Source organism: Myodes glareolus, chromosome 5 (genome assembly GCF_982192425.1).
Source record: "Myodes glareolus chromosome 5, mMyoGla1.1, whole genome shotgun sequence".
NCBI classification, from domain to species: domain Eukaryota; kingdom Metazoa; phylum Chordata; class Mammalia; order Rodentia; family Cricetidae; genus Myodes; species Myodes glareolus.
In genome coordinates this window covers 70,499,465-70,519,390 of record NC_142030.1, presented here as the reverse complement: position 1 = coordinate 70,519,390, position 19,926 = coordinate 70,499,465, and the positions used below count along the sequence as shown (strand labels likewise).

Here is a 19,926-nt window from a genome sequence, read left to right as displayed (position 1 = left end):
GAATCAAGCAATCCTTGGGTAATTTAAAAACTATATCTATATCTATCTATTTATATATATCTATATCTATCTATCTATCTATCTATCTAGTTTTTTAAAGTGTGTGTATATATACACTTTGAGAGGATTGGTCATAGAAGGAAAGGAGAACCACTACAAATGAGTAAATAAGCAGTGGACACTCCTTGTCCCACCCAGCTATCGGTTGTCACCCTGTTGTGTGAAGCCATGTACTTACGACTTATCAGCTTGAGGGCTTTTAAGAAATTGAGTGGAAGAAATTTCAAGCCTCACCTCCTGAGTATGTTAAGGAAAAACTACCTTTTCTATCTTGTGTACTGTAAATGAAGAAACTGAAAAGACCACACACAAAAACTATACATAGAGGGCCGGGCGGTGGTGGCACATGCCTTTAATCCCAGCACTTGCGAGGCAGAGGCAGGCGGATCTCCATGAGTTTGTGGCCAGCCTGGTCTACAAGAGCTAGTTCAAGGATAGGCTCCAAAACCACAGAGAAACCTTGTCTCGAAAAAACCAAATAAAAACAAATAAACAACAAACAAAACTATACATAGAGAGATAAAAAGAGAAACATGCCTCAAGTGTGGGTGCAATACATAATTCTAAAGTCCACACATACCCTGGCTCTGAGGAAAATGGAGTGGGCTTCCTTTTCATAAGAGAAATATGCTTTCAGCAATCATTTTTTTATGCTTAAGGAAAGAAAAAATACTCATGGAACAATAGAATTTTAAATATTTTTTATATAAAACTGGGATGTTTTGTGTTAGTGAAACATCCTTGTTATGAGCAGGCCCTGTACAGGTAAGGGAGACGTCCTGCTAAGAACAGGCCCTGTACAGGTAAGGGAGACGTCCTGCTAAGAACAGGCCCTGTACAGGTAAGGGAGACGTCCTGCTAAGAATAGGCCCTGAACAGGTAAGAGCAACCTCACCTGCAGTGAACTGAAGCTCTCACAGAATTTCCCACACTGCCAGCAGCAAAGGAAAAGATCTTTAGAAATTGTCAATGTTTGACTTAAAAATTTTTTTGACATTATAACTACATCATCTCCCTCTTCCCTTTTCTCTTTTCAACCCTTCCTTGCTCTCAAATTCAAGACCTCTTTATCCCATTTTCATAAAACATGCACACATACTTTTCCTAAATACATAAACACATCCTGCTCAGCCTGTAGGATGTAGATTTCTGTATGTGTTTTTAGGACTGACAGTTTGGTGGTGGATAACCAACTGTGTGCTCCTCCTTGGGGAAGACCATGTTTCCTGCTCTCTGCATTTCTTTGCTGTTTGTAGATGTAGATCTCTCTGTAGGGTTGAGACCTTATGGGTTTTCCCCCTCTTAGTCAGCATGTCCCTTGGTGCCGCGCCTGCATGGGCTGGAACTAAAACCGAGCAAAGGACATCAGGATTTAACACGCATACACCTCTCTAGTTGCTGGTAAAAGAAGCCCTTTATTGAACAGCACCATGGAGTGCTGTGGGAGTTCCTTCAGCTCCTTCAGCCAATCGCCGCTGAGTTACCAGCCCATTGGGGCGTGGTCTCTCTCCCTTTAAAAAAAAGCAGCGGCTGTCCTCCACTCTGTCTTTGTCTTCCGGCTCCGTTTCCGGCCCCTGGACTCCTTTCCTGTTCGCGCGGAGGGGCTGTTGTCTGGGACGGTAATCTGTAAGTTTTTCCCCTTTGAATAAATAACCATTCTATTAATCATAATTCCAAACTGGTGTGGGATTGTCTGTGACTTACGCCTTCAATGGAGGATTTTATACCTAACACAGTCAGGTGGGCCAACAGGTGAAGATCCCATTGCCTGATCCTCAATCAGGGCAAGGGCAACACGTGCTCAGGAAGCAGGGCTGGCAAACAAGTCTGATGTAGCTTTCAGAAGCTCAAATCAGAAGGGGAGAAAAAGGTCACAAGTGGGGGAGAGCTGGAGGCCAGGGCTCCAAAGGGTCCCAACACCTTGGTGTCATTCTTATTCAGCTCATGATTGGGCAGTCACGTTGGTGACAGAAGCAGTACTCTGAAAATCCTTTGACTACCACTCTAATACCACAACCAGGAGAAGAAACAACAGGAGGAAAAGATCCCCTATGAATGCCAACTCCAAACTACTCAGTAAAATGCCTGCAGAGTGCCGACACATTCAAAGATAATCACCTTCACCAAGAAGGACTAATCCCTGAAATGCAGAGATGGTTCAACATATGCAAGTCAATACGTGTAATAAACCACATAAATGAATTTAACGACAAAAAAATCACAAGGTTGATGTGTACATTGCCCCCCCTATGTATGCATAATTAAAATTAGAAATAAAATCTTTAGGACCAAGGTTGTGACCCTCACAGGAGCAGGTATGAGCAAGCTACCTCCAAGGGAGCAGGCCCAAGTGAGCAGCCTCCATGGGAGGGAGGCCCAAGTGAGGAACCTCCATGGGAACAGACACAGATGACTTCTGGGATTGCTGAGTGACCTCTTAAGCATGGAGTGACTTCTGGGGTGACTGGAACCATGGCCCTGGCTCCACTACAAGGAGCAATGATCTGAACCTTGGATCCACTGGCACCTGGAAGAGTGATCACCAGAGACCTGTGTCTCCCAACCATATCAATCAGAGGAAAAGATGGGTAAGCAAGGTAAGAACACACTCAGTACCACAAAGAACTATGTGACTCCAATAAAAACTACAGACCCTATAACAGTAAGACTTGAAGAGTCAAATACAGATGAAGCAGAAGAAAATACCCTAAAATTAACTTTAAGAGAATGTTTGAGACCATTACAGGGGAAATGAAAAAATACCTCAAAGAAATAGAGGAAAAGACTAACAAAAAATTAGAAGAAATCAACAAATCCCTTAAAAAAAAAAACAAGAAAAAGCAATCAAGCAGATGAAAGAAACTATTTAAGACTTAAAAACTGAAATAGAGACAATAAAGAAAACACAAACTGAGGGAATTCTGGAAAAAGAAAATATGAGAAAATGATCAGGAACCACAAATGTAAACATAAACAGCAGAATACAAGAAAATCTCAAGAGTTGAAGATAAGATAGAGGAAATGGATCCATCGGCCAAATAAAACATTAAATCTAACAAAAGCTTAACCCAAATTATCCAGGAAATATAAGACACCATGAAAAGACCAAACCTAAGAATAATAACGATGGAAGAAGGAGAAGTCCAACTCAAAAGCACAGAAAATATACTCAACAAAATCATAGAAGAAAACTTTCCCAACCTAAAGAAATATATGCATATAAAGATACAAGAAGCTTACAGAATACCAAAAAGACTAGATCAAAAAAAGTTCCCTCACCACGTAATAATCAAAACACTAAACATATAGAATAAAGAAAGAATATTAAGAGCTGCACAGGAAAAAGGCCAAGTAACATATAAAGGCAGACCTATCAGACTTATACCTGACTTTCAATGGAAACAATGAAAGCCAGAAGGTCGTGGTCAACCATTATACAGACATTAAAGTACATGGATGCCAACCCAGACTACTATACATAGCAAAGCTTTCAATCACTATAGACGGACAAAACAAGATATTCCATGACAGAACCATATTTAACCAATACCTAGCTGAAAAACACAGTCCTACACAAAGTACTAGAAGGAAAACTCCAACCCAAGGAACCTGGCAACATCCACAAAAACACAGACAATAGATGATCTCACAGCAACAAATCACAAAGAAGGAAAAAAAACCACACACACACACACACACACACACACACACACACACACACACAATATCATCACCAACCAAGAAAACTAAAATAACAGGAACTAGCAATCTCTGGTCATTAATATCCTTTAATATAAATGGACTCAACTCACCTATAAAAAGACACAGGCTAACAGACTGGATAAGAAAAGAGAATCCATCTTTCTACTACATTCAAACACACCACAACCTCAAAGGCAGACATTGCCTCAGAATAAACAGTTAGAAAAAGTTTTTCTAAAAAAAATGAACCTAAGAAACAAGCTCATGTAGCTATCCTAATATCTAACAAAACAGACTTTAAACTAAAATCAATCAAGAGACAAAAAAAAGACATTTCATATTTGTCACAGGAAAAATCCATCAAGAGGAAATATCAATACTAAACATCTATGCCCCAAATATAAGGGCACCCTCATACGTAAAAGAAACACTACTAAAGCTTAAATCAAACATTAAACCTCAAACACTAATAGTGGGAGACTTTAACACCCCACTCTCACCACTGGACAGGTCTGTCAGACAGAAAATTAACAGAGAAATAAGGGAACTAACAGATGTTATGACTCAAATGCACTTAACAGACATCTACAGAATATTCTTTTCAAACATAAAAGAATATATTTTCTTCTCAGAATCTCATGAAACTTTCTGAAAAATAGAAAAAGCAATATCAAAACTACCCAAGAGGCAGAGAGAGAACATCCAAATTTACAAAACAGAAATGAAAAGGGGGACATAACAGCAGACATGGAGGAAGTTCAGAAAATCAATAGATCATATTTTGAAAACCTGTTCTTCACAAAATTGGAAAACTTAAAGGAAATGGAAAAAATTCTGGACAAATATCACTTACCAAAATGAAATCAAGACCAGATAAGTCAATTAAATAGTCCTATAACTGATAAAGAAATAGAGACAGTCATCAAAAGTCTCCAAATCAAAAAAAGCCCAGAACCAGATGGTTGCAGCTCAGAATTCTACAAGATTTTCTTTGTGTGTGTGTGTGTGTGTGTGTGTGTGTGTGTGTGTGTGTGTGTGTGTTTTGTTTTGTTTTTTTTTGAGACAAGCTTTCTTTGTAATTTTGGAGCCTATTCTGGAACTAGCTCTTGTAGACCAGGCTGGCCTCGAACTCACAGAGATCTGCCTGCTTCTGCCTCCCAAGTGCTGGGTCTACAAGACCAATACCAATATTGGTATTGAACAATACCAATATTGGTATTGAACAATACCAATATTGGTATTGAACAAGAACTAATACCAATATTCTTCAAATTGTTTCACACAATAGAAACAGAAGGAACATTGCCAAACTCTTTTTATGAAGATATAATTACCCTCATACCCAAACCACACAAATACATTACTAAAAAAGAGAATTACAGGCCAATCTCACTCATGAATATTGATGCAAAAATACTCAATAAAATGCTGGCAAATCAAATCCAAGAACACATCAGAAAAATCATTCACCATGGTCAAATCGACTTCATCCCAGAGATACAGGGATGGTTCAACATATGAAAATCTGTCAATGTATTCCATCATATAAACAAATGAAAAGAAAAACATATGCTAAAAAAAGCCTTCAACAAAATACAACATTCCTTCATGATAAAGGTCTTGGAGAGCGCAGGATAAAAGGAACATACCTAAACATAATAAAGCAATAAACAGCAAGCCAACTACAAACATCAAACTAAATGAAGAGAAACTCAAAGCGATCCCACTGAAGTCAGGAACAAGACAAGGTTGTCACTGTCTCCATATCTATTCAGTAAAGTTCTTAAGGTTCTAGCTAGAGCAATAAGACAGCAAAAGGAGATCAAGGGGATACAAATCAGAAAAGAAGAAGTCAAACTATCACTATTGCTGATGATATGATAGTTTACAGAAGTGACCCCCAAAATTCTACTACTGAACTTCTACAACTCATAAATATCTTCAATAATGTAGCAGAATGCATGATTAACTAAAAAAAAATCAGTAGCCCTCCTTTATAAGATAATAAATGGACTGAGAAAGAAATCAGAGACACATCACCCTTCACAGTAGCCACAAATAGCATAAAATATCTTGGAGTAGCTATAACCAAACAAGTAGAAGACCTGGATGACAAAAACTTTAAATCTCTGAGGTAAGAAATTGAATAAAATACCAGAAAATGAAAAGATCTCCCATGCTCTTGAGTAGGTGGAATTAACATAGAAAAGGTGGCAATCTTACCAAAATCAATCTACAGATTGAATACAATGTCCATCAAAATCTCAGCAAAATTCTTCACAGAACTCAAAAGAACAATACTGAACATCATATGGAAAAGCAAAAAAAAAACCAAAAACCAGGATAGTCAAAACAATAAAGAAACATCTGCCCTGCCTTCAAACTCTACTACAGAGCTACAGTACTGAAAAAGCCTGGATTTTGCATAGAAACAGACAGGAGGACCAATGCAACCAAATTGAAGACCCGAATATCAATCCACACACCTATGGAACCTCTTGAAACTGAGAAGCTTCTGTAAAGCAAAGGACACCGTCAACAAAACAAAATGGCAGCCTAAAGAATGGGGAAAGATCTTCAGCAACCCCACAATGGAAAGGGGCTGATCTCCAAAATATACAAGGAACTGGAGAAATTGGTCATCAAAAGAACAAATAATCTAAAAAAAAAAAAATGGGTGCGAACCTAAACAGAGAACTCTCAACAGATGCATATAAAATGCCTGAAAGACACTTAAGGAAATACTCAACATCCTTAGCCATCAGAGAAATATAAATCAAAACAACTCTGAGATTCCATCTTATACCTATAAAAATGTCCAAGGTTAAAAATAATGATGACAGCTTATGCTGGAGAGGATGTGGGGCAAAGGGAACACTTTTGCCTTGCTGGTGGGAGTGCAAACTGGTTCAGCCATTTTGGAAATCACTATGGTGATTTCTCATAAAATTAAGAAACAATCTATCTCAAGACCCAACAATACCACTTTTGGGTATATACCTAAAGGATGCTCACTCATACCAAAAGGACATGTGCTCAATGATATTCATAGCAGCATTATTTATAATAGCCAGAACCTTGAAACAACCTAAATGCCTCTTGATCGAAGAATGGATAAAGAAGACGTGGTACATTTACACAATGGAGTACTACACAGCATAAAAAAAACTAATGACATCTTGAAATTTGCAGCAAATGGATAGATCTAGAAAACATCATATTGAGTGAGGTAACCCAGAACCAGAAAGACAAATATAATATGTACTCATTAATAAGTGACTTTTAGACATAAAGTGAAGAAAAATCAGCCTATAATTCACAATCCCATAGAACCTAGGCAACAAAGAGGACCATACATGGATCTAATTTACATGGGAAGTAGAAAAATAGAATATCTCTTGAGTAAATTGGGGATCATGGGAGAGGATAGAAGGGGAGGGAAGACGAAGGGACAGAAGTGGAGAAAAATATATAGCTCAATAAAAATAATAAAAAAGATTCTAAATTTTAAAATATTTATCTATATAGACTCTGAGGCCTAGAAAGTTTAAATGAACCAGTTAAATATAAAGAGGTAGCAAGTAGCTGGAGTGGTTGGCTGTTGCTGCCCAGCAAGCTAGTCCAGACACTCGCGCATTACTGACTGGGGAATGTCAGTATCTAGCATGTCCACTCTACACCTCTGTCGTCTACCTGAGAGTCCAGAAGGCCTTGGGTAAGCTAAGTGCGTGTATGGCAGTGAGCTCCAGGTCAAGCCCTGGAGTCGATGTTCCTTTTGGTCAAGGGAAGGATCAAGGTAACAGCAGTTGTAACATCTTGAGTGTGGGAAGTAGGTCCGGGGTTGCGGGGCGCGGTGGTATGTCCTTGCATTTGCTGGATTTATGTCCTTACATTTGCTGGATTTATGTCCTTACATTTGCTGGAGATGTGTCCTTACATTTGCTGGAGATATGTCCTTATTTGCTGGAGATGTGTCCTTACATTTGCTGGAGATATGTCCTTACAATTGCTGGAGATATGTCCTTGCATTTCCTGGATTTATGTCCTTACATTTCCTGGATTTATGTCCTTACATTTGCTGGAGATGTGTCCTTACGTTTGCTGGAGATATGTCCTTACATTTGCCTTGGCCTGGTGCCTTCTCTCGGTATCTCCAGCCCAGGCTTCCCACTCTCTCCTGGGCCTGCTCTCTACTCTTGGTAAACATTCTTCTTCAAAGTGTAAACCCCACCCAGAGACTCGTTTCCCCTGATGATGGCGTATATAATACAACCCCTGCTAGTTCCCACTGCTGTGACCAGCCTGCCTAGGCCACAGAGGTTACCTCACCACCTGCTGCCAGGTGCTTTTTTCCATTGCCAGACATGCAACAGGCACACCTCTTAAAAATGTTATCAGGTGGTGGTGGTGCATTCCTTTAATCCCAGCACTCGGGAGGTAAAGGAAGGCAGATCTCTGGGACTTCGAGGCCAGCCCGTCTACAGCATTAGTCCAGAACAGGCTCCAAAGCTGTACAGAGAAACCCTGTCTTGAAACACACACACACACACACAGACACACACACACACACCCCCAAAAAAAACCCCAGAAACACACAAGCAAAAAAAAAAAAAGTTGTCAGCCACAGCTCTGTCTCTTGTCCCTCTGTCCCTCTTGCCTGGTCTCCCTGTCTGTCTGTCTGCCTCACTCACGCCCCCACTCCTAGAAGGCCTTTCACTCTTCCACTCTCCCCCTTCCCCAATAACTCCCTGCACTACCTCTGGTCCCCTGCGAGCATACCTTGGCGGGTCCTCTGTAAGGTACCAACTTTGCTGCATTTTTTTTTATTCTTTCGACCCATAAGTCAAATAAACCCTTTCTCTCTAAGATGATTGGATCAGTGTCTTTCCACAGCAACTGAGGAAGCTAGGATTGTCACCCATGCCCGGAAAATGGAAGCGAGGCATAGAGACAGCATGCTTCTTTATGGCTCGGTCTGCAAGACAGCCACCTGAAACTGAGGTCTGGCTGCACGCATTGGCTGAGACCCAGCTAGCGGTTACAAAAGTCCGGGCATAAGCTTTCTGTAGCTATGAATGAAGTTTGGTTGTGGTTTATTACTCGAGAACAGGGGCACCCGAGTCCAAACAGAGTTTAACGTCTCCTGACTCACCAGTTTTGGTGGCCTCCTTGCTCTGGATAGAGTCCAAAGTCCTTATCTGCTACGGACCAGCTCAAGGGAGCCACTCAGACCGTAAGGGAATCAGGGCGAAGGCACAGGAGAAATCAGGATACGGCGAGGAAAAGTGACACACAGACACTCTCAATGTTTTTGAGACATGCTGGTGCGATTTACTTACTTCAGTGCAGGATTATATATTATTACAAAACAAAGGACTTGGCAAAGGCATACATCATCAGATCATAAAATAGAAAAGAACGGCATAAAACAGTTTTTTAAAGAGAATCTTTAAAGATGCTTTGGCATGAGTACAAGGACTTTTGCTTTCTTACATTTGTAAAGTTACCCCTTTTTTTTTCTTGTTATTAGAGAGACCATTATTTTTGAGTTAGCCCAACTTTATCAGCTTGTACCAGGTGGCTGACTTGGGCTCAGCTAAGTGACCTTGTGTGTCTGGGTGAGAAAGAAGAAGGCTACTATCTTCCTGGAAAACTTTCTGAGACTCATTTTGTACCATTAATCTCAACTCCTTTCCCTTCCCAACTCTTAGGGTCAGATGCTATAATTAGCCTAGGTTTTTTGGCCATAAGGAAGGTTGCATAGGCCTCCTGTTAAGTTGTACATAAATGCCTAATGCTGTTTCCCTGTAGAAGGCGTCTAAGGTTTTTTTCTGCTAAGATTAACTCCTTTTATTCTACATCATCAAGGAATCGTCCTAATGATGATTTTGGCAATTCCCAGAACTGGCTACTTTTTTAAGGCTTTAATTAATAGTGGAGCAGAATCCAAAAATGTCCTCAGCAGTCTTGTTTATATCCACAACTGCCTGGAATAGTCTGATCTGTTAGCAATATGTAAGGATCACAAAGAACACACAGACAAGGGAAAAGACACACATATGGCTCCAAGGACAGCCAGGTCGAGTCAGTACTAATGGCGACTCAGGTAGCATTACACCACAACTGGTTGCCAAGGGACCGCCTGGAACACACAGCTCCTTGAAGCACCAATCCCAATCCTGCCGGCAATATTTGCCCATCCAGTCAGCATTTCTGCTACACTGGCGAGACAGCCGTGGATGTAGCAGGTCCCCGTTTTTTATTTTTAAAATGTAACTCGAACACATCCTGTTTTACTTGGGCCACTGAATTGAAAAGACATTTAAGGAGACAGGGAAACAGGAAAACCAGCAACAGTATTAATAAAATCATTATTTTAATGAGGACAAAATACTGTATCCAATTTAATGGATTTAAAGCCTTAATTTCTGACTCAATTTTATTAACCAAATCTTGTAAACTTTTTATTTGTAAATGAGCTTGGCTAATAGCAGAAATATCTTTCTGTAATGTAGTTAAATATTATTATTTTGCTAGATACCTTGTAAATGTGTTTTTAACGTGTCCCATGGCTCTGAATAATTATAATTTAGTGGTGTGACACAGATTGCTTTAAAGCTTTCATGACAATGTGTGGATAGAGTAGTTTTTAAATTAGCAATGTCCTGTCCAAGAACAAGGACCACTTTTTTTGATACATTAACTTTTGCTTTCAATTTATTGTCAATTGCTGCCTGTCTCAGTAATGTAGATGTAATGTTTTTATTTAATGTATTTACATAATGAGCAATATGAATCTCTTGAATTAAAGCTGTTGTAGCTATAGCAAAAGTTATGTCTAAAATAAATGTAGCCACAAACCTCCTAGGTTGTACCAGATAACAAAAGGTGGGCGTCTCTAACAACAAGCAAAACATTTAAATCTTTTGGTTTAGCTGAAGTAATGCAATTAGTAAGTTTACAGGAATGACAAACAACTTGATAGGACTTACTTTGGTAATATTAACAAAAGCAGGCTGAGCTAATAACAATGCATTAGGATAAGAAACACATGTCCTGAGTCCTATGGGCTCAGACTTAATATGATTAGGTTTTTTGTCCAGAAACACATATATAGGTCAGAATGTTTTTTAGTAACATTTTTTTCTTTAGCAAACCATGTAGGCTCCACAAAGCCTGGAGAAAACCATCTTTGTAAGGGCTCTCCTATTTTTACGTATTTATAGTGATGAAATTTTTCCTGATAAGTGTTTATATGATTTTTATAAAAATATTGTTGACTTGAAGATATAGAATAATCCCAATTTTTATAAGAGGAATCTTTAGGCTGATATTTAGTGGCTGCATTTGGAAAGCCACAAGTTAGCCATGTAGGGAACTTATTAATAGCTGAATCCCAAAATCGATCTTTTTTTTTTGATATTTTTGAATACATGGTTTAGTAGGCATAGATGAGACCTGCTCATTTTTCTAAGGTCTGCATCTGAATTTTTTAAATCCATCTCTTACCAACATTTTTCTTATCTGGGCTGTCAGTAAGAAAAGTTTTATAGCCTGAACTCAAGCAAATTTTTTGGTACCTTTTCAGAGAGTGTAATGCAAATAGGCAAGGAATCAGAACGTCCCTCAAAGGTTAGTAACGAGGACGAACTAATTTTTGCGTCAGAGTCCTGAGCACCTCCCAGTCTCCTAGTATCATTAGTTAAAATCCTGATGGGTTTTTGATCTAGCCAACCAACAGGTTGTAAAACTGGGGGATTAGGAACATAGGCCCAATAAGCCATTCCCTGTACTGTAGGGGGAGCAGATATCAAAGCTAAAAAGGCAAGAAAGTACAGGCTAGGTTTTAGGGGTTATCCCTGCTGAATAAGCAGACTTTTAGCTTCCTTGACAAGGCATTTAATTTTTGTCCAGGTGATTTTTGGAGCCTGTGACGCAGTTGCTCTCATTTTTCTCATTTGACACGTCAGATATCTCGTCTGTCTCTGTAGCTTCCTCTTTTTTTGCTGCCTCTCCTGGCGTCGGCTGGACGAGCCTGTCTGGTATCCAGATGGGGGAGTCGGCATCCTGTGGAAATACATAAGCATACCCTCGCCCCGATGTTATTAGAACGTCTGGTCCCTTCCATTGACCAGACAGAGATCTTTCCGTAGAACTTTGGCAGGACAGAGTTAAACTCACAGGTCCAATGTACCATTGCAGGTGTCAATCCTTTATTATTAGTATTTAAATGATTTAATACAAATAAGGTATGTGATAATAAATGATGAGGAGCAAAATATTTATGTGCTCTCTGAAAGTTTTTAATCTGTAATTTTAATGTTTGATGTGCTCTTTTAATAATTACTTGGCCCTGAGGGCTATATGGGATGTCTGTAGTATGTACAATGTGTCATTGTGCACAAAAAGTCTCAAAAGCTTTAGAAACATAAGTAGGACCATTATCTGTAAAGGTGTCTATAAAGAAGTTATTATTATAATTAGTTAATAATTGTTAACATTATTATGGAAAACATCCTGCTAAGAAATTTTTTCTGTCCCTTTGAGAGTAAGGGGTGAGGGTCCTATATTTCCCCAATCCTCCTGGTCCTAAGGGTCAGCTCAATCATAAGCTAGCTTTGTTAACTTTGGGCAAATTGTTTCTTATAATTACAGATTTTTAATACATCTCTTTTGACTTAGCATTTTAACCAGGGATAATTGGGCGATGTATTCTTTTAACTGCTTCCAGCTGACTTTGGGGCGACGTTGTCGAGGGTTAACAAAGGTGAAATGCTAGTAAAGAAGAGAAAATTTTAGAAACATTGGACTTTGTTGAAGAGCCAGGGGGCATTCACATCGGCTAGACTGGTCCATATCAGTTTTTAGCAAGTCCATGGTCCACAGTCATTTAGAGCAGGTTGTAGGCAGCAATTAATGTTTGTTTGTGTCTGCCAACCAAGGAGAAACCTGTAGAGACAAATTTATACTAGGAACAGAAGTTAATACATTTAAAACTTTTAGGCCCATTATTTGTCTTTATCTGTAAAGGCATTCCTATGATTTGAAAACATAAAGTGAGATATTGAATAACACCCTTAATAGCTTCTCCTGTGTGTGCTGAGGCAACTATGGAAAAGTATCAACAGTCATATGCATATAGCATAACCTTCCAAAGGAGAGTACATGTGTTACATCCATTTGTCAGATTTTTAGAGGGAGTAGACCCCGTGGATTTATTTCAGTGCTGGGTGGATGTTGATGAGTAAGATTACCTGTCAAGCAATCTGCTCGAGAGAGATGAAATTTTTGTTATAGTGCTTTAGCATTGACATGAAAAGCTTTATGAAAAGCTCTCGCCTTCTCCAAGGTAGAACTTATTATATATATGAATATATATATTTTATTTTAGTCCATTGATCAATTATATTATTTCCTTCATTCAAAGGTCCTGGCAGAGCTGTATGGACTTTTATATGTTGAATGTAAAAACAATTTCTTCTCTGCCAAATTAAATGTTGCGATTGTTGAAATAAAAGGCACATAGGGCTGGGACTTTTAATAGGTACAGCTACTTCTAAAATTCTGAGGGTATTAACATCTGTAGAATCTGATATTAGATTAAATGTTGTCTTAGATTCGTCTGTAAATACATTTGGGGCCATGGAAATAGGCTGTGATAATGTTATTTCAGAAAATATTACAGGATGCTCCTTAAAATAACATCTAAATTAATTTATATCATCTAACAACTTTTGAAAATCCTTTAAGATCTTTAAATTATTTTTTCTCAATTTTACCTTTTGTAGAATAATTTGCTTCTCACAAATTCATGCTCCTAGATAATTTATGATTTTATCCTTTTTGTATCTATTTTCTTGCGGACTTTGAAACACTGGGTATGCTGATTGTAGCTCAGTTCTCACCTCTTTTCAAACGCTTAGATAAAATGTGCTTTTGGAGCTGCCCTGACCTCCTCCCACATAAGGTGGAGGGGTGGAGGGTGTTATGGGGCAAAGCGTCAGTGCTTTTAAACCTCCTTTCTCCTTTTTTCTCATCCTTTTTCTCAGTTTTGCCTTTTCAAATTTGCTTACAATTGCTTGTAGTTGCTTATCTGACTCTTTTAACTCAGAAAGGTCCGGGTATAACTCTCCCCATTCCTGATGATTCCTTTTACTGCTTGTCTTTTCTGACTTTTTTGATCTTTCCTCTTGCAACATTTTCAGCGCTGCCTGTCCATTTTCTACTGCTTTACTGTAATATAGATCTTCCAGACAGCCTCTAATTAACTTCCAAATTGACTTGACCCCTCCCTTAAGGATCCAAACTGCCCTTGCTCTCATTTATTCCTCAAAACTTTATTAGGTAAATTAACATAAAGTAGCAGTAATAGTTGAGCAATTCTTTGTCCCTGGTTTCACCATGACCTTAATGTCATTTTCTATGTCTGCATCTATGACACCTGACACAACCTTAGAATTCTTTTGATAGTTGAAACTTTTTCTTATAAGTCCCACAGTTTGTGGCAACAATGTTACTTTCACTGATGTGGGTACTAAGGCAATGCCATCCTATTTAGAAGGAATCATATCCTTTGAGCTAGCCAAATCAAGGCCAGCATTACCTGGTGTTGCTCTAGGCAACTCATGTATGGTAAACTCTGGAGCCTCAGGATTTAAATTCCTGGCTCTGATTTCTTGACTGATTTTTTCTTTCCCTTAAGGATCCCTTGCTTAAATGCAAAGTCTAGGTCTCTCCCCTCCTTTCCCACAATGACATCGAGAGACTTCCTGAAACGGCGAGCCAGGGTGCAATGGCAAAAAATTTCTTTTAAGTATTTTGTCTTATCTTCCAGATTCTTTAAACATAGCAGCTCATTAAGAGCCTAAAAAAATTGAGTGCAATTGATTAGCACCCATATTTAATTGATATTTTTTTTTTTTTAACTTTCGTTTTGTCGACTTGCGAAACTGCTTTTTACTCATTCCTTATTTATGGAATGGGCAATAAAACTCCCGCTTTGATAGTGGCTGCTCCCCCTTCATTTCCAGGGAAAAGTAATTAACCCCCGCTTTGCCGCGGTTGCCTTCTCTCTATTTATAAAGAGAGCTCTTAATGAATTATGCTTTAACAGCAGACGCTTTCCTTTTATTTATAGGAAAAGCAATTAATCATTCCTACTTTAGTCGTAGGATTCCCATTTATTTGAGAACTATTTTCCCCTGCTTTGGTCACAGGATCCCCAGCTTACCTGAGGACTATTTCCCCTGCTGTTTGTTCATGGTCTGGACCAGGTACTGACAGCAGGTGTTGCACTGGGGGTCATCTTACCCAGTGGTCAGCATCGTTGTTATCCAGGTGGAGACATCATGGTGTCGTATAATCTTCTTTGGAGACCTTGGGTCACTGTTAGGATCTCAGAGTCTCCGTCTAATATAAGCCTTTTAACCTTTATTTTAAATGCCATTTTGTGTAGATTTTTAAAGTATTTAGGGCTATCCAGGTATCTCTGATTAGGCAAACTTTATTATTTTTATTAACTTATATTTTTAACAAACCAATAATATATACCATATCTTTGTTAAAGTAAACCTGTAAATTAATCATTTTTAGTAAAGACAATGAGGCTAAAACCTAATCATAAACAATATGAAACGTTTTATAAGTATTTGTATTGTATTTTTAAGACATAAAAATTCTCAAAAATTATATGAGTCAGAACATTTGAATATTTTACTGCAAAAAATAACTGTCAAGATATTAGAAAGTCTTTACTTAGAAAAAAGACGAATCTTAAATATAATTTCTTTGCTGAATGTGGAGAAAGCATTATTTTAGCATAAACAATTAATCAGTGATTATATTAAAGAAAACAATATATACCCAAATCAATATATGCTCAGGAAGTTTTTGGCAAGATATGGCAAAATCATATGATGTTCATAGGACAGAATTTTTGAGACCCTTACTCTGTTGAGTATACTCACCTCATATATTTTTTACTGTCATAAAGCTACACAAGCATGCATAAAAGAAATAACCATGACCTTTTCACAAGATAAATCCTTTTTAAACCAGAATTGACCATTAAACATTCAGATATAAGAAATTACAGCAAACTTCTTTTAGCCTCTTATTACCTTTTATAACATTTTATATACCTTTTGTAATTTTTAGGTTTGACTCCTTTCTTAATATTTGTTTCATTAATTAAGCCAGACACTTTTAGACAAACCCCTTTTATTATTTTTATTTATTATTATCATTATTTTAGCCCTTTTGCCCTTGGTGGTTTTTAGATAATATAGAAGCCTAATGTATCTTTAACATTTGTTTTTAAATTAATGTTTTTTAAAGTCACAAGTTGATATAATTTAAAACTTTTTATAAGCAGTATTAGGACAGGAAAGAGTTAGGAGAAGAAACTGCTGGCCAGCGGAAGAAACCTTGAGTGTTATCACAGTGAAAAATTTAACTCAGAAAAGAGAAGCATAGAAAATGTCCTTTAGCTGCTAGTGCCTTTTTAAAATTCCATATTAACTTTTCTCTGATCATAATTTTAGACTTTTTATTTTATATTTGCCTGGTTTTTATTTCTATTTTTATGTTTATTTTTATTCTTATCTAAGAGCGTTCCATCCTTATGGAACTTAGATTTACATTCATTCTTCCAGTGCTTTCCCTTTTTGCATCGGGGACAAAGTCCAGGAGTTCCCCTTTGCCCTGCTCCTTTTTGCCCTGCTCCCCTGGGCCTCCTGCAGTCTTTCTGCATGTGCCCAGGTTTCCCACAATTATAACAAGTGAGAGATGAGGTGTCTCTTACACCTCCTTCATATGTCTTTTCAATATTGACGCTGAATTTCCAACCCTTCATTGCTGCAGCATAAGCCATTCCTTGGACTAATGCTGATAAGGCATCTCTCATAGATTGCCCCATGGTTCCTCAGGATTACTTACACTGTGACCGGCAAATCTTCCGGCGGGACTGCAGCTCCCTGGTAAGAGCCGTTCCTGAAAACTAATAAAAGGAAAAGAAAGAAAAGAGAAAGATTACCTGTCCTTCAAGTCCCTGTTCGGGCGCCACCTGCTACGGAACAGCTCAAGGGAGCCACTCAGACCGTAAGGGAATCAGGGCGAAGGCACAGGAGAAATCAGGATACGGCGAGGAAAAGTGACACACAGACACTCTCAATGTTTTTGAGACATGCTGGTGCGATTTACTTACTTCAGTGCAGGATTATATATTATTACAAAACAAAGGACTTGGCAAAGGCATACATCATCAGATCATAAAATAGAAAAGAACGGCATAAAACAGTTTTTTAAAGAGAATCTTTAAAGATGCTTTGGCATGAGTACAAGGACTTTTGCTTTCTTACATTTGTAAAGTTACCCCTTTTTTTTTCTTGTTATTAGAGAGACCATTATTTTTGAGTTAGCCCAACTTTATCAGCTTGTACCAGGTGGCTGACTTGGGCTCAGCTAAGTGACCTTGTGTGTCTGGGTGAGAAAGAAGAAGGCTACTATCTTCCTGGAAAACTTTCTGAGACTCATTTTGTACCATTAATCTCAACTCCTTTCCCTTCCCAACTCTTAGGGTCAGATGCTATAATTAGCCTAGGTTTTTTGGCCATAAGGAAGGTTGCATAGGCCTCCTGTTAAGTTGTACATAAATGCCTAATGCTGTTTCCCTGTAGAAGGCGTCTAAGGTTTTTTTCTGCTAAGATTAACTCCTTTTATTCTACATCATCAAGGAATCGTCCTAATGATGATTTTGGCAATTCCCAGAACTGGCTACTTTTTTAAGGCTTTAATTAATAGTGGAGCAGAATCCAAAAATGTCCTCAGCAGTCTTGTTTATATCCACAACTGCCTGGAATAGTCTGATCTGTTAGCAATATGTAAGGATCACAAAGAACACACAGACAAGGGAAAAGACACACATATGGCTCCAAGGACAGCCAGGTCGAGTCAGTACTAATGGCGACTCAGGTAGCATTACACCACAACTGGTTGCCAAGGGACCGCCTGGAACACACAGCTCCTTGAAGCACCAATCCCAATCCTGCCGGCAATATTTGCCCATCCAGTCAGCATTTCTGCTACACTGGCGAGACAGCCGTGGATGTAGCACTTATCATTAAGTATTTTCTGATGTGACAAACCTCTCTGCTGATGCAATAATCCAAATCAAACCGGATCAGACCAAATTAGAAGATGCCCAGGTTTAATGGGTGTCAGCACTCCCGGGATGCCTTCACCCCCAGGAAAAACACAGAGAGGGGGAAAGGAGAATTGGAATGACCACCAGAGAGGGAAAAGGGGAGACCATGTATTCATTCTCTGGGGGGCAGTTTAAATATTCTGCGGCAGTGGTCTTGACCCTCCATGGGGAGGGGTCGCCATTTGGCAGGCTTTCTCAGAGGAGGAGTTTGGACTGAGGCAACTCCCAGGGGAGGGAGCTTTGAAATGGAACCTTCCACTCAACATTTTAAAATGGATGCCAAGGGGCTGGGGTGAAGCCCCCAATCAAACACTTAAAGGGCCTATAAGGCCATACATGACGTGAAATTCTGCTTCCCGTTTCCTCTTACTCCTGCCGCACTGGCCTCTAAGCTGCTTCTTGATTATACCAGAAATTGTTCCTGTTGGGGTCAGGGTGGGTCACACAAAGATGGGAACAGACTACCAAAGTCTAATAAACCAGAAGCAAACTTTATTCCAGAAACCAGATCCCAAGAAAAAATTAAAAATTAAATAAAAAATCTCCATGGGGCACAACAAGCTTATCAGCTAGCTTGTTGAGACCACAGCCAGAGATGAATTTTGTAAGGCTGAGGCAAAGGCCACCTTTTTATAGTAGGGGCTCCAAGCATTAGGTCTGAACAAGGGAATTTTCACAACCACAAGGTAAAATTCAGATACAGATTGCCTTGCTTTACAATCTCCATTAACAGAGTTTCTCAGTTAAACTGTGTTGTACTTTATCTATTGTCTTCCTTCTTCCTTTCAGGCAGTGTTGACTGAAGCCCTGTGCTCTCCCCTTTGATGCTGCCAGTTTCTCATAGCCGGAAAATGTGTTACCCAGAGGTCATACGCCTAAAGTAAACTCAGCTCATATCCGTGTTAACCAAGGATGGCCGGGTTAGGTTCTCAGTTTGCAGAGAGATGCTTTGGGCTTGTAAATAGAGCTATGGGCTGTAAAGCAGAGCAACCCACTGTTAATAGTTAATCTCTAGACGTTGAGAAAGCTGCTGACAGTCTGTTCTCCTTCCTCTAGCCTTACACTTTAAATTTCTCTATTTCTACATTCCTATTTCTGAAATCTACATTTTTATATTGTTATTCTTGGACCCTTCAGTTCCTGCCTCAGGGCCTTTGTACCTACAGTTCCGTCTGAGGCATTCATGTAGTGTGTTCTTCTGTCTCTTCCCCAAGTCTTTGTCCAAATGTCACCTTCTGCACAAGGGTCCATTCTTTTCCAATTGCTCTATGGAGATCCCCACCCTGTATTTAGTGTGTGTGCTCATGCGTGTTTAGGCCAGTAGATAATCTCAGGTGTCATTCTTTAGACACGGTAAACCTCCTATTGGCCTAGAATGCAGCAAGTGGACCATGTTGATTGGCCCTGAGAACCTGCCTGTCTGTGCCTCCCCAGCAGTGGGGTTGTAACTGGACCACTCTGACCCATTCTTTATCACCCAGGTTCTGGGGATTGTACCCCTTCTTCTCCTTTCTTTTCAGTCTGAGTTCTGGGCATTGAGTTCAGGTCTTGTGCTTGCAAGGCAAATGCTCTGCTGACTGCCCTGTGTCTCCAGGACTCGTGTTCTGGAGAATTGAGGTTGTGACCCTGTGCTGTAGTCCAGTCTCCAGAGCACAGCAAGCTATGTTTTCCTTATCTGTAAAATGGGATGAAAAACGTAGCTTCCAGAAGATTTGGTTCTCTGAGTTAGTATCTGTGAAGTGCTCAGAACAGTTCCTGAAGTACACGCAGGAGCTATGCAAATGTTTTCTGTAATTAGCATACCAACCAGCATCACCACCACTAACATCTCAAACACCACCCCCACTACCACCGCAACAACACCTCAATCCTCACCATCACCACCACCACCTCAGTCACCACCACCATCACCACCATCAGAATCCTTGTTACTATTTATTATCTGTCCAGATAGTAAAATA

At 39.2% G+C, this 19,926-nt stretch overlaps 1 protein-coding gene across 1 annotated transcript in view; it reads left to right on the top strand.

The window, feature by feature from the left end:
* The window catches only part of LOC125391804 (2-5A-dependent ribonuclease), a 48,310-nt gene that overhangs the window by 12,229 nt on the left and 16,155 nt on the right, over window positions 1-19,926 (top strand). The gene's annotated exons all lie outside the window — the stretch shown is intronic.